Source organism: Diabrotica undecimpunctata, chromosome 6 (genome assembly GCF_040954645.1).
Source record: "Diabrotica undecimpunctata isolate CICGRU chromosome 6, icDiaUnde3, whole genome shotgun sequence".
Taxonomy (NCBI): Eukaryota; Metazoa; Arthropoda; class Insecta; order Coleoptera; family Chrysomelidae; genus Diabrotica; species Diabrotica undecimpunctata.
This window is the reverse complement of record NC_092808.1, coordinates 22,040,488-22,056,725: the sequence shown is the minus strand read 5'-3', so window position 1 is coordinate 22,056,725 and position 16,238 is coordinate 22,040,488. Positions and strand designations below refer to the sequence as shown.

Genomic DNA, 16,238 nt, shown 5'->3' with positions numbered 1-16,238 from the left:
TATATTGAATGAATCGTGTTTCTGTTGTAATAGGTATTTCCGCACATTGTTCTCTCAGCTGTGTGTCAGTAGCCATTCTGATTGCTTTTGTGATCTCTTTGTCTATTCTTTTGTATAATGTCTTGTCCTGATCTTTGACCTTTTGCCTCTCGTTCATCACATCTAGAATCTCATTTGTCATCCACGATTTTTTCTTAATTTTTGGTGGTTTGAGTGGTGGTCATTGGTATAAAAACATATATTAATATCAATTCTTAAAAAAGTTGCGTTTTGTGAATATCTGATTTGTTGTTGACTATTTTCTTAGGAATTCAGACTGGTTCCTAGTACATTATAGCCGTTGAGTGCTTCGTTTTTAACTCAGCTAGATACTTTCGTTAACATTCTTCTAGTGATATCTATCGTGATTTCTTTATTTAGTCTTTGTGTGCATCGACAATCTTGCACGATAATTAAGTAAGGATAGAGGTAAGGGTAAGGTATAGATTAAAAACACAGTTTATATAAGTACACAAGATGTAGCATTTAATGCTCACGTTTCAAAAAACACTATACAGAGGACACTGCGTTACCAAATTAGTTAAGAGGTATTCTCGTCCCATAATCGTTTATAATATTAATAATATACTTTCATTAAAAGCAGAACACAATAAAAGATTCCTCTCTCTCTTTCTTACTTATTAACACAGAGGTACGATATTTTTTTCATTGATCTGTATTGATTTTATTCTCAATTTTATTTTTCGTATACATTGGATAAGGCGATGATTTTGATGGGAAATCACTCATAAACGAACAGCCAACATTCTTTCGGAGGTATATATATTTACAATAAGATTTCGGGCAGGCCTAGTTGGGGGGTTGCCCAAAGGGCTTTTAGGTCTGTAAATCACTTCCAGTATCTTCACAATTTTTTTATATACAGTACGTCACACGCTTAACTAGAGAAAGAAAGTGAATACACCAGTCATAACCGATATTAAATTTTTTTTTTTAAAAGTACATATGTTACCATAAACCAGAACGAACTTTTTGAATATTCAGAAAATGTCCAAAATTCGAACACTATACGCTATCTACATTTAACGCACTATGCTTAGTTTTCTATAATTTAGAGGCGAACTAAGAGATTGATGATACTATGTACTGTGATGGTAGTACTGATAGTAATTCATTTTTCTGAATTATTGTAGCATTTCCGCTACAGATTAAGCTTTTCTTGTCCTTTTTTCTATATTTCTTATATCTTTCATAGTTTTATCTGTTATTTCCGGTTTCTTGATCTATTCAATACGAATTCTCTTGTCTAGAGATTCAAAACAGATTATGCGCATGCTACGTTGATCACAAAAAAGCTTTCAACAAAAAACTTGTAAAAAAAGAGAAAAAATCCAGCTCATTTGTGAAAAACAGGCCGTCTAATTTCACAAGAAGAGAGCATGGCAACGAAGACAAAAAATATTGTTCCGCTGCTAAGCGGAAAGAACTTCTCGCTGCGCCTGTCAAGGTAAGAGATAAAGTGGATTTCGGCAGTCTGTACGTCGCAAGAAAACAAAGTAAACGAAAAAAAAAATGAAAGAATAATAAATGTAGACAAAGAAAACCTGGTGCCGATTCGGTATGCGGTTTACTGTCTAATATGCGAATAATATGCGACAGTTTAGCTGATTCGGAATGCGGTCTACGTCTTCCTCAAATAACTACAAAAACTAATTAGAGAAACTATTACAAACTTATTACTGGTCAATTGGGAATGCAAAAACAAATAAGGGAAATTATGACAAACTCATTACTTAAATCGTTGCTGAATTTATTCAGGCTATGTCTTACGAAGATTAAATTATTTTGGGTTTTTTGAAAATTGCTGGAGACGTAAAAGGTAAATAATCTTTGAAATACACTCATTACTGTTCAATTAGGAATGCAAAAACAAATTAGGGAAATTATGACAAACTCATTACTGGTCAATTCGTTGTGCTAATATCAAAACTTTTAATGACCTATTTTGGTATAAAATGAGCCCTAAAATGAAGATTGATTCAGTTGCAAATAAAATGTTGCAAAAAGAGTTTTATAAAACTGTCATTTAGAGCGAAGCAGAGGCAGTAGCATTTCTACGAGCGAACGGTTTATTATAAAATCTTGAAGACGCTGGGCCGTGCCACCGATGCGATGTGGGGCAGAAATGGAAGAATACGGGAAACGAGATCGGGGTGGTGAATATAGACCAGTTCTCCGCTGCCCAAGGAGAAGATGCCAGACAACAAGATCAGTTAGGCATGGCAACTGTTTTAACGGGGAGAGAAAGAGAAGCTACATGCGACTGGTACAACATGTGTCGAGAAGTCTGTTCCTCCTTGATGTCAGTGAATCGCCGTGGACAGCTTCGAGGTACGGAAGAAAACCAAATTGATGAAGCCAGATTTGCGGACAGAAGGAAGTACAACAAAGGACGAATGTTAAATGGAGACCATCCAGCAGAATCAGAAGACAGTGATGTTAAAGCGGAAAATAATCGGAACGTGGACGCCGAATTGACGATCCGTGGGTGTTCGGATTAAAGAGCAGGTTCGATATTTTCATGTTGAGTGAAGAGACAGAGCCACCCTAGTTCCCGTCATATAAAGAGAAGTTGAAGCTGAGTCAGTAATTCACTCGAACGAATGTCCAGCATACGGCAATTTGCACCAACTGGGCTACGTGCACTCAACCGTTAACCACCAGGAAAATTATATCGACCCACAAACAGGAGCACATACGCAAGGGATAGAAAAATCCTGGTTGGAGGGTAAAATTACGATTTTGACGAAAATTAGAGGTGTTCCTGTCAGTACTTTGCAGTCCCATTTAGATTATGTTGCGTGGAAATTGCTACGAAGAAATGTAGAAGATAAGTTTATCGCTTTTCTGCACGATGTTAGAAATGTATATGTATAAATGCCTCTAATTAAATCTTGTCATATAAATTTACTTTAAGAAGCCAATAAAAGTTTTGAATTTTCATTGAACTACTTGTTACTTGGATGGAGAGAAATCGTGCAAAAACTGTTAAGGCCTGATGGCGTCACCACATCCCAAAAGGGATTAGGACTGAGGAGGAGGACTTGTTACTTTATTTTGGTGCTACATATAAATATACAATTTTAGTGAGTGTCTCAACAGCATTTGATGATAGGTGACGTTCCCCGCATATCGAAATTGCGGTAGACCTCATATCAGACGGTAGACCGCATACCGAACTAGAAACTCTGCCGTAGACCGCATACCGAACCAGCACCAGAAACCTTACACTGGATCGTTTTTTTCTTCATTTTATGTAATCTTTAACAATGTATTAGGAAAAAATGAGAAGATTTTAATTGGCAGTTTATGGATCAGGATATTATTTGTTAAAACGATCTCAAATTAAAAAAGATTACTAAATTACCCTAAAACACAGGATATTATATTGAAATTCGAATAACTTTAGATTTGTTATTAAATTTGGAACATTTAGAAATAGCTCACAATATAGGTACACCTAGACTCACGTATGTACTTCTTATAAAACACTTTAATATCGTCGATTTCTTCGCTAGCTTTCATCTCGTTAAGTGTGAAGGTTTCTGCATTTAAAACGTAATAGATTGCGGTAAAACGTAGTTTGTATTTAAATAGAATTATTCATACATACATTTTCTGTAGAATGTGAATAAAATACTTTGGCTCCAAAATAATTAACGACAAAGAAGTGAAGTACAGTTCCAGAATCGGTATACAATATGTCCTAGGCATTAAATATACTTAATACAATATTTACATTATTTTAAAAGTATACATCATTTCAAAAACTATAAAAAGACCTTTAAAATGGTATACAACAATGCAACCCCATCCAGACCTTACACCATTAACAAAGGTAACGAAAAATACGTCAAATTATAAACATTTAGGTTAGATTCATAGGTTTAGGTAAATTAAAGTTTGTTTCATACTTTGAGTACTGTTGGTGCCTTCCATCAATTGTTCAGTTTGCTTTATAAATGAATACAATGTTGCTAAATCTTTAGATTTTTCTGAATATCTAAGGGTTTTATAGACGTATCCATTACGGAACTGAGATCATATAAATAAATGTGTTTTCCAGTATTACAGTGACAGTTTGAAACCAACAGTAGGGTGGATATTAACCTATTTAAAGTGAAAAAATGCTTCCAAAATTTTTACAGGTTCTATTGCACCAAAACACCCTTATTTTTCGTAAACAAACTTTAAAATTAACATAAAACAGTCACTCTATGTCTACTCGCAGTTTTAGTATCCGATAATAATAATAAGAATAGCCTACATAACATCACTAAATTCGTATACGTTTTGTATTAAGCGAATAGACATAAAGCTTTCGTAAATTTTCGCTAAATTAAAAAAATCTCAAACTAGAGATCCTCTAACTTTAACAATAAACAACAACATAAAATTAACTTTAATAAAGGGTTTCCTAGTTTGAGAACATGTAAAACCAGTTGTTAGCAAAATAAAGAACTCAGATATTTCGATTTGAATACAAATAAACACCAATATGACACACCGATATGACGTCACTACAATATTTTTGTTGAGGTATCTCCAGGTCTAGTATTGAAGCAAAACTAATTGTCTATTCGATCTTTTTTATTCGTTTTACCCATTTTTACACCGGTTTCGCATACTACAAGTAGCTACGCATCGTCTGGTCTCCGGAAAGGTAACTTAATTGATGCCGATATAAGGAATGAAGTTATATCTCAAGTCGTGTGACTTAAAGCTCCGTTATGGTTGTATGTTGTCTGGAATGTTCCTGAGGAGTACGTTAGGATAACAATCAGAAAGGTTGTTTTTCGTATTATTTTTCTTTCTGGTGCTAATCCTAACGTTCCCCTCAAGAACTTTCCTATATTTGTAAAATTGTAGTAAAACTGATGACCATTAGACAACATCTAACCGTAACGGAGCTTTAATTATGCTTTCACGTAGATATAATCACATTTCTTGTATCGGAATCATTTAAGTTAGCTTTCACGAGACCTGATGATGTATAGCATATTGTAGTATATGAAACTGGACGTCCAAGGTAAATAAATTGATTGTAAGCGAGTCTAATATTTATTTCGTTTGCCTAAATTGACTCACACGTGCAACCCATTCATTAGAATTTTAGATTTTTCTTCATTCGCAACCCATTCATTAGAATTTCATTTTAGAAAGATCAGTCTATTGAAAAAAAAAGGACTTTTAAAAAAAATGACTTCAAAAAATCGCTTTTGAAAACCTGTTCATACTTTTAACAAAAATTGCGTTATGGCTCCACAGCTCATGTGTCACATTTGCGTTTGTTTTTTTTTCGGGCACTATATTTTGTATTTATCTTACAACTGGCTTTAAGTGGCAAGTAAAGGATCACTTGGTTATAACCGAACTTAAACAAAATGACAGGTGAAACATGAAACAGCTCATCAGATTTTAACATATTTCTCGATTTGTTGCTTTCGACCAAAAACTAATGCCTCTTCGATTTTACGATCGAGGCGTGTAAAGTATGTATAACACAAATAACTGTTAACCGGAGCTGATTTCTAAAGCTTGCATATGTAATATACAAAAAATTTCCTACAACATATATATTATTGTTTATAATAATTTCAGAATAGAATAAATAATTTCTTATAGTGGGTCAGTAAAAATGCATATTTTTAATCAAAATTAGCTAGGTATTCAGAGTATCTCAATTTATTTGTACAGACAGTTAATTAGTAACTATTGAATTTTTTTTTATGTATATTTTAAGCCAATGACTAAAGATTGAAACGTCGTAAGTATACGTATCCGACTGTTGAAACAATCGGAAGGTCGGCATTCATTCAGTGGCGTGCAAGGTATTAGTTACTGCTAATGGTGAGTTAGCGGTCTTATCTGTTATTCAGGCAGACTAGTTTATAGATATTTAGGCTGTTCTAAACATTTTCAACTAGCCAGTGAATACATTTATTCTTCTTTTCAATTACGAGATGAATGTCACGGACGTATCCGTTGTTGCGTCTACCTATAATAAAACGAAAGGAAAAAATATTGGATAAATCCCATTTTTAAATAGTCCTATATAACACAAATTACACAACACACGTACAGATCACCGTTTGGCCGCATACTGGCTCTCCGTCGTGCGCGTTGTCCCATAAAAGTACATATTAACTTTGGTCGCAACGACGCTGGAAAAGCTGGTCGTATCGACGAAATGCGGTCGGTACCTCCAACTGGCTGCAACAGCCATGTGCGCGTTGACTCATTATAACCTATGTAAAATTGGCCGGAATCGACCAGCTGCAATCCTAGCCGGAGTCGCCGGAGTACGCGTTAGCCCTAAATGGTGTATGGCTTGATCTTCACATTACTATGACAAACAAAAAGAGACTCGTTTCGTTCAACTCCGGTCTTTTCCATATTCCACGGACGGTTTGTTGCACTAATCTCGGTTCCAGCAGAATCAACGTCCCTTAAAATTCTTTGGTCATATTCATCGAACTAATCACAACATGGAGCGGTTGGTAGTCCAAGGAAAGTCTCACAGACAACGCCAACGCGAAGGATTTCCACAGCGATGGGCAGACATTACGAAAAATCTTCTCAACAAACAATATACTAAGGCAGTACATGTAGCAGATGACTGAGACCAGTAGAAAAATATCATTAAGCAAACTAACTGAGTTGATGAAGCTCAATGATGAACCACAACACATCTGCTAAACTATGATGATAATGAAACGTTAGAAACTTTAGATAATGTAGGGAATTCGCCCAACTAGAGCTATTCAAAGCAGCTCATCATCTTAAGATAGACCAAATTGCCGTATAATTCCTATTTAGGAATTTTAAACTGAATCTGGATTTACGTTTAAAGATTTATCAAATAAAACAGCTAAACTGAGAGCGATTTATCAAATATCCCAGTATTACGAACAAGAACAGGGAAAGATTGGTTTTCTGTGGTTTTCCAAACTTGTTGCACAACAATTCCTCTCCAACTGAGGATCTAGGCCAAACAGTTTGACAAAATCTTTTGTTTTGTGATATGAAATCCAGGTGTTTTTATCGACTGGTCGCCGACCCAACAATAGGAAGCCCATCACCAATAATCGACTAACAGTCACTTTCTCCTCGGCCCTCGACATGTGCTCCGTCCTACATTTTTGGTTAATCAATACTCACCACAATCCAAAACAGGGTCCCATTTCTTGAAGAGGCTATATTGTCTATAACAAGGACCTTTAAGAGAGATATACTCTCCTCTAGTAAATCATTTTGGTCGTTGCATCATCAACGAGGAAGGAACAGTGAAACTGCCTTACGTTAAAGAGCACAAATTGGAATATATTTCGCAAGTTATGCAAAGAACTAAGATACGAATCTACAAGACCATAATCCGACTGATAGTGGGCCATGGATGTGAAGCTTCTTCACATTAATCTCATCAATAGAAACGTCGGAATAACCGGAGGAAGTATGTATACGCCCATATTAATACATCTAACACTTATGTAAGGATATATTTTTAAAACCAATCGGAAAATTAATAAATTATAGTATTTTGGAGTGTTCTTGACGCCTTTCAAGAAGGATAAATGAATGAGGATCATCGAGCAGCCAGAGCTTATCACCTTCCATGCTTTTGATCGATCGGCCGACTCAATTCATTCATTCCAATTCAAAGTACGTGTAACAAACACGCTGTGAATCCATCATATTTTATCGTAGTAAGATTTGCGTCCAAAATTAGTGCGATACCAAAAAAATTTTTAATTAATGTATGAAAAAATTGACAAATTTATATGTTGATGTTAGAACAAAAGATCTAAGGCACAAGTATCAATTGAGATATTTCGTAGGGACATATTATAATTTAAAAAAATATATAAAAAAAAGTGGTAATAGACTCAAAAAACAAAAAATAATAAAGAAAAACGGCAAAAAACAGGAGAACTATTAATTGTAATATCCAATAGTTTCTTAATGTCAGTTTGAAAATAAATTGAGCCACACTGTATAAAATTCATCTACATTTATTCAAGTAATATATAAAGAAATAATTCAATAGGCACTCTGTTTGAATTTTGTATCTATAAATATTGAAAAACAATAAAATATTTAATAAAATTGGTGTGAACATAAACAAAATCATCAAGAAAATTGGGTAAGTACTATATTATGTTATACAGGTTGTCCTCTTGAAGGCAGTATTTTTAATAACAGCAAACATCCATTTTAATCTTTCACCTACAAAATTATTTGTTAAAATAAAATAGTAATAATCTACGAAATTATTATCTCTCGCTTGAACGTTTCAATTTGAAAGGTTCAAAATATTTTGTGTTAACCATGTAGTCAGGGACATCCTGTATAAGTATTATCAGCCAAATACCACCTGAGTTAACATTGCGACATTCTGTATACTTGTGTATTTGATATAAGTCCTAGATAAGGTTAGTTTTGAATCTAGGTAAAGTTACGTATATCGTATAATATATGAATCGGGAATATAAGGGAGGAAAAGGTTGAAATTAAGATGACACTTATCACGAATTAATTTAGTAGGTGAACTGTTACTGTAAATATATCAGTTCTTTTATTTAATAGTGAATTGGTTCGGTTTAGATCATTGTCAAATTAGTATTATATTAAAAAACACTAACAGATGTAAATCATTAAACAGTAATAATTATAAAAAAAAATAGTGGGAAGAAAAAGGTGCAAAATCTAAGTAAAAACATATGAACCAGTTCAAACATACATAATGTTGAATCAAAATTTAGAGCGGGGTAGCAAACTTGGGACAGACTTCCTAATATGATCAACATAATTATGTCTGCTCATAAACCGATAAACATTAACATCAATTTTTAATTTTGTGGCCAATGCCTAATCATACCTGAACTACAATAGTAAACGAGCTTTGTACTGTTTATAGGACAACTCAATAACTAGATGTTTCTGACTAAGCGGTTATAAATCGAGTAAGAGAAGCTACCTTGAAACCTAGACGACCCATTTTGATAAGAACTCTCAAAATATACTTTTACCCAGGACAAACAGGAAGTTCTCATCATTATGCGAGATTTTAATGCCAAGCTTGGACCTGGAGATAAGACACAGTACATCGGAGCCTATGGTCTTGAAGTCATAAACGAGAGAGGAGAAAGAAGACTCAGAATCAGTTATAACCAACACATTCTTCCAATTACCTCCTCGAAAGCCGTACACGTGGAAATCCCCTCAAGACAGAACCGGGAAAATCATTATAAATCAAATAGATTACATATTATTAAATAAAAGATTTTGAAACAGTTTTACATCTGTCAAGAGAACAGAAAAGGAAAACACAATCATAGGATCGACGATTGCTAAAATATCTTAATGAGGGAAAATATGAAAATTGCAGTCCAAGCCACGTTAAACGAGCAAGTGACTGTAATTAGAGACGAATCGAACGAAGAACATACGTTAATTAATTAAGAAAAAATTATAGATGACAGATGTGACTCTACAGTCAAAGTACGATAGTCACAATGTACATAGAAAAGTTAAAGAACTCACAGGTGGACTAGGACGAAGACAGAAAGGAAATTTGACCTGATGGAAACATCATCTTGGACAAACAAAGTAAAGTAAGAATGTGGAAAGAATAACTAAAGAAACTGTTTGAAGACCAAAGAGATAACACGTTTGAGCTAGAAGAAGATGTAAACAATAAATCAAGAATATTACAGCAGGAAGTTTATTCTGCAATAATACAGCTAAAGGATGTCAAGGCAGTAGGCCCCAATAATATACAACTAATTAATAGCAATAATCACAAAGATACTCAACAACATATATAACTCCGGAGAAATAACCAACATAATGGCTGAAGTCTGACTTTATTGTGTGTCCAAAAAAACCAGGAGCCAAAAACTGTTAAGAATACATTAAATATGCAAGTAAAGAAGACAAAGCTGATGATAATTAGCAAGTAAAAGATAACAGAGTCAACCAAACCCCAGTAGAAAGAATGTCGCACTACAACTACCTCGGTACTATAATAAATGAAGAATGGGACCAACAACCAAGGGCTAAGGGCACGCATCAGAAACACTAGATTCACCTTTAACCACATGAGGGCCCTCTTCAAGAGCCACAACCTCTCTTTTGGTATAAAAATAAGAATGCTGCGATGCTATGTCTTCTCTGTCCTTTTGAATGAAGATTTGTGCAGTTTTTCCGAGCTGCTGCACATAAGATAAAGATTGCTATGATGATCGTCAACATTCGTCAATGATAGGCATATCAAGAGGAAGAAATTTTGCCCTTTTGACAAGATTTTGTTTTACATGTTTTGATGGTCGAGTACGTCCTGGTGAACGGCATTCTAGTACCCACAGTAGGAGGTAAAAACGAGTGATTTGACAAGAGATAAGTCTCCACGGAAAAACATAGTACATAGTAATCCAGAGCAATTTAAACTCATCAAACGATAATTCAATAATATATTAAATTATCATGTTGTATCTACACCTTATAGTGTCGAGTCCAAAATTCACACCCATGTATGACAATGCAAACTGAACACTGTAGCTATTACGATAAATTTGCTACATGACCGAGATATTCAAACATTGGATTAGCTTGCCATTAGTCCCGACTTAATCCTAGAACGCGATTGGGATTTATTGGATACTTATTGAGAAGCGCACAAATGCACGAGAAACAATCGCAAACCTGGAAGAAGAATTCATCAAAGCATGTCACGAAAGTGTCAAAAATTCCAAGTTTTAGTATTGATCACATTGTTTCTTAGTATTTATTACATTGTTGATCACATCTGAAGAATAAATGTTGTTTTTATTGTTACATTTAATAATATAAATGCTTTATGTTTGAATACTTCATTTGTATGTTGTTATCAATCATAAAATCATAAAGAATTGTTCACTCTAATCATTTTGTGCAAAAGACAAAAGTACAATTTATACTATTCAAATAGTAGATATCTGTTTTGGGTTGGATAAACCGTATATGAGTCAATTTTTTTGCTTTAATCGCTTCGAAATATTATTAGAAATGATAATTTTACTATGTGGACACTTTTTTAGTAAACAATTTGTGGATAAAATTAGAAAAATTATTTTTGTCCTCTTTGTTCCTGCATTTTAGAAAAATTTTGTGAAGACAAACAAATTTTGCAATTAAATTTTCTACAAGATAGAATTGATGACAAATTGAAAAAATTATTATTATTATTGCAAAATTAGCAAAACCCATTAAAAAGGGTCAAAAATCAATGTTTTTTCAACAATGTTTTTCTGATATTTAAATGCCACATAAAACTTTAAAATTTAGCAAAAATTTTTTTTCAAGGCAAAATTTTAGCCCAATTGATGAAGTAGTTTTTGTAAAATAATTTTGCAATATACATTTTTGAAAAAAAGTTATTAATTTTCAAAATTATGCAAAGCAGACAAAAAAAGTTTTAAATAATTAATTTTTTTTACGAAAAAAGTCATTCAAGCTTTCTAACAAAAATGAAATGATTAAAATCTACAATTTTTAAGATAATAACCAAATAGTTTACGAAAATAAATAATTACACGCTTGTAAAAACACGTTTTAACTCACGGAACCCGGTTTTAACTCTCGGAGCCCAGTTTTAAAAAAATGATCAAAATTGGTCCACTAGAAGCTCACATAATTGAAATTTTTAAGCGGGTCGCTATTTTGAACGCGTGATTTCATTTTTGACAGGACTAAAATTGCTATCCCCACCAATGCCTCTCGTCGATTTTCCTTGTACTTGGCACAACAAAGGTATTTGTTATAATAAAAATGTTAATTGAAAATTAAAAAAGTTATTCTATTTGTTTATTAGGTTAACACAACATTTGTTGATGGCTCTGCATAATTTTGAAAATTATTAATTTTTTTTTTAAATTTATATTGCAAAATTATTTTCCGAAACTGCTTGATCGATTTTGCTAAAATTTTGTATGGTGTTTTTTTTATATCAAAAAGATTTTCTGGGTAAATATTTGAAGGTTCTATGTGGCTTTTAAACACCTAAAATCTTTTTCTTATCGGTTTTTGTTAATTTTGCAATAATAATAATAATTTTTTCAATTTGCATTTAATTTGATCTGTCTGGTAGGAAATTTAATTGCAAATCTTTTTAGTCCACCTTTTGAAATGTCAGCATAGTGAAATTATCATTGTTAATAAAATTTCAAAGCGATTAAAGCAAAAAATTAGGTTCATATACAATTTACCCAAATGAGGGTATTTGGGAACAGATATCGTCTGGTCTAATAGCACTGACTACATAAGTAACTTTAGGTTTAATCAAAATGTTATAATCTATAACAATTAATCTCTGATAACTGTCATCTTAATTTCAGGAAAGTATGTCTGGATTCTCATTTAGCAAAAAATGATCACAACAGATATAACAACTATTTTACAACAGCACAACCTTAAATCATTTGTACAGCGTACTTTTTGCGTATTGTATACATTTATGTTTGATGATTCACAACAATTGGTCATTCAAAACTATATATATTCAAAAGATCATATTAAAATAAAATCATATATTAGAACAAAAATTTTCGCTTGTGATGTCTCTTCAAAAAAGAGAAAAAGTATGAGGCCATTTTAACAATAAGCTCATAGTGGATGTTGTGTATTTAGCCTGCTGTAATAAACAATAAATAAATACGATATAAGGTCAAAGAAAACGATGAAAAAGACGAAATCGAACATTTTTCTTAAAAGGCACTATTATACATTTCAGAGAAAAAAAACGTATCTCAGAGTGAGAATTACTCACAAATATATGACATTTGTTGTTAGATCTTGGAGTTAACTATAAACAGAAGCAAAAAATAGTTTTAAGGACTCCATCTGTGAATGATCAGATCACTGAACACATTTTCCTCTACTGAAAGGAATTAAATTCTTTGATATTGTTTTTGCAAAAGACCTTAGTATAAGAAAACTGCATTCACAGAAAGAGAAAGACTAGAATTTGAGTAAAATAATAGAAGTTTAACAATATGATTTGTTTAAAATTGAAAATTTATTAATATATTGTGTTTCATTAATTTAAATTGCAATGCACGACTGATCGTATAGGTTTGAGGACCAATGAAGTGAATCTATGCTATAAAATCTGGATACTGTATATTCAGACCATCCGAGTTTATTTTCTGGTTAAAAAGGGAAGGGGAAGGAGGTACGAGGAGAGCGTGTAGGAAAGTTGGCTGATCGGGGGTTCAGGACGAGGGTGTTAAGGTAACACACTGAGGAACCTAGAAGCTACGAGACCACATGACTTTACAACGTTTTGCGGTTGTCCATTGTTTTGCTTTATAAACTGTCGGTGCAGTATATATATGTATACAGGGTGAGTAAGCACTTCCGGGGCCTCTCACACTTTTCACCACTATCTATGTACAGTAGTTAGCACGATTTTTAGTCTAATACTTTTTGTACAAGTTCCCGTTTATTTTACTTTTTATTTTTAACAAACACTGGGGCACTACATTTACACTTTGTACAAAGAAGAATCACATTTAAGAGTTGCATATTTCTATGTCCATTGTCGTTGTGACACTAGGGAGAGAACCTGCAACAAAAAACTCTATAAGTAAAGAAAGAGTTTTGGTACAGGTAGAAAATCAACTTAAATAAATGAGAAGAAATATATAGAAGTCTCAAACTGATATTTTAGTCATGTATATATACAGGTATGACCAGCAATAAGCAATTACGGTGAAGTGGGCGAAATGACGTATTTTCGCCTCCAGCGATCGAACTCCAACCAGCGAAATGATAGGAAGCTAAGCATTCATGTAGTGGCATTTACTTCAATGAGAATTCTTTCTTTTTATCCTTTTATTTTTAGTTAGACATATTTCTGATTTTCTTTAACGTTGCCTCCCACTCTTTTATATCATTCCATCTGCTTCTAGGTACATTACAGATTTGTATGTGTTCTTTTTTGATACTATTATCATGTTTTTTTCTTCTACATGTTATATCAATACTCGGCTATTAGACAATCAATAAGACATTCTTGATTTTGTGGCTTGTTCTCCCACTTCCACCTAGATACTGTTGTTATTTGATAAATTCATTCCAGTGAACTTAAATTCAGACATTCGTTCTACCATTTGGTTTTAAACGTTGAGTTTTCAACTGTTTGTGGTTTTTGCCATATTTTCGTATTCAATTTCTTAGTCTTAATGTTGTACTGATTTTGTAGATCGTCTTCACTCTATCAGAACTGCGTCATCTGCATAACATACTATTTTTATTTCATTTTTTATGATTTAATTTTCATTTTTATTTTTTTATAACCTGGTCCAATAATTAATTAAACAGGCTTCCTGTATAACCCCAGTAATTATTTCAAAGAGTTCGTTAGTTTTGGTTAGTCTTTTCACTTTAGTTTCGTTTCTCATATTATCATCATCATCACCTTCATATCCGAGACTACTCTTTCGTTTGTCTTACAATTTCCAAATGTCGACAATGTCGACTTCAATTTAGAAGAGCAACTTGCATTAGTTAATCATTTTGTTAGTGGTCACCAGATGTTTCTTACATTTGTTAAGGAATCTTCACTGATCACTTCACATTTAACAATAACGTCCTACTTGGATACCAAATACTTCTACTACCTGTAGTTAAATTTAGCTTTATCAAATTCGCAGTTCAGGATATGTCTCATGTGAGATTTGGACTCTCCCAAGAGAAAATGCTTTCCTTATTGTGATGGATCCAGGAATGACGTGATCAAATTACTAGCTCGTATCTCCCACCTTTAATAATGCTTATACTATTACTGTAAAATGCTTCTGATTTACTCTCTAGCAAACATTGTAATTACTAAAACTGCAGTATTTAACGCATTTCCCTTTCCCAACGAAAACTGATAATAACCCGGTCAAGTTGGAGCTGAAAATTGATGCGAATGTTCCTTCACCATTAAAAATTAAACGTGAAAAGTGCCTATCAATCACACATCTACAAAAAAAGTTATTTGAGGTCGAAGAGTTCAAATATGAATTTTTTGCGTTTTTTTACCAAATGGTAATAGTGATGTATGTGCTCGGCACACTTATGCATAGTATGAAGAACACAGATGTTTTAAACTTTTTAATCATTATATCTCCAAAATGGTGACACTTAGAAGAATTTACAATTTTTGTCTGATGTATTTTTATGATAAAACTTACCGTTTGGCTTAAAAACTAAAAAAAACATATTTGCTACCTTTGACCTTGAACAACTCTTTTTGTAGATGTTGGATTAATGGGGACTTTTCACATTTAATTTATAAGAGTATCCCGAACATCAGTACCAATTTTTAGCTTTATGTGAATTTTTGTAACTTTGAATGTCTGTTTTGACCAGGCTATAATGTAATATCAGCTGAGACTATCTATAACTATTTGTTATATAGATTCCCTTATCTATGGAAGGATACATTATTACTAAATAATTATATGCATAAACAAATATTTTAGGAAACATGTTTTATTGAGTACAAAAATTAATAATTAGAACAAAAAAATATAATTTAGATCAATAATAGTTAACAGAACGAAAGTGGATAAAACTAAATAGTCCATTGAATTTTTGATTTTTTATGTATAAGGATAGTTAGTATAAGCTTTAGTTCAAGTTTGTGGGATCGCCATCCTTGTCCACCGGCCGCCATCTTGGACAAAGCGGTGTAAAGAATTTTTGCGCTGTATCTCGTAAAATAGCAATTCTACAGAAACTTGTATGAGACATTATTTATAGTTGTCTATATTGTCAAAATTATATTGTCTACAACTTTGTTTCTATTACTTTTTAACGTAAAATGAAAAATAAAAAAGTTACAACAAAAATGAAATTTTTTGGGAAAAAATTTTCTTTTGGGCGTTACTTTTTTTCTGGGTACTTTAAAGAGGGTATTTCAACGAATAATTTCCACTTCAAATTTGTTTAATTTCATTTATTTATCTGTGTTTATAAATAATACTCGTAAGAATACAATAAAAATGGGAACAGCATACGGAAAAGCGGAACAGTATTATTTCTCAGTGAGAAATTCGAGCCATCTTTGCTAACTGACGTTGCTTTAACTAATCAGCGCTTTCTTTAACACAAGATGCAGCCCATTTTCACAAATATTATATCAATTCAAA

The 16,238-nt window shown here is 32.8% G+C and overlaps 1 protein-coding gene across 1 annotated transcript in view; it reads right to left on the bottom strand.

The window, feature by feature from the left end:
• Positions 1-498: 498 nt before the first annotated feature.
• LOC140444252 (homeobox protein homothorax-like) overlaps positions 499-16,238 on the bottom strand; it is a 174,276-nt gene continuing 158,536 nt past the window's right edge. The window contains exon 7 of the mRNA XM_072535998.1: positions 499-13,663. The gene's annotated coding sequence lies outside the window, so the exon portion shown is untranslated. The remainder of the gene's footprint in view (positions 13,664-16,238) is intronic.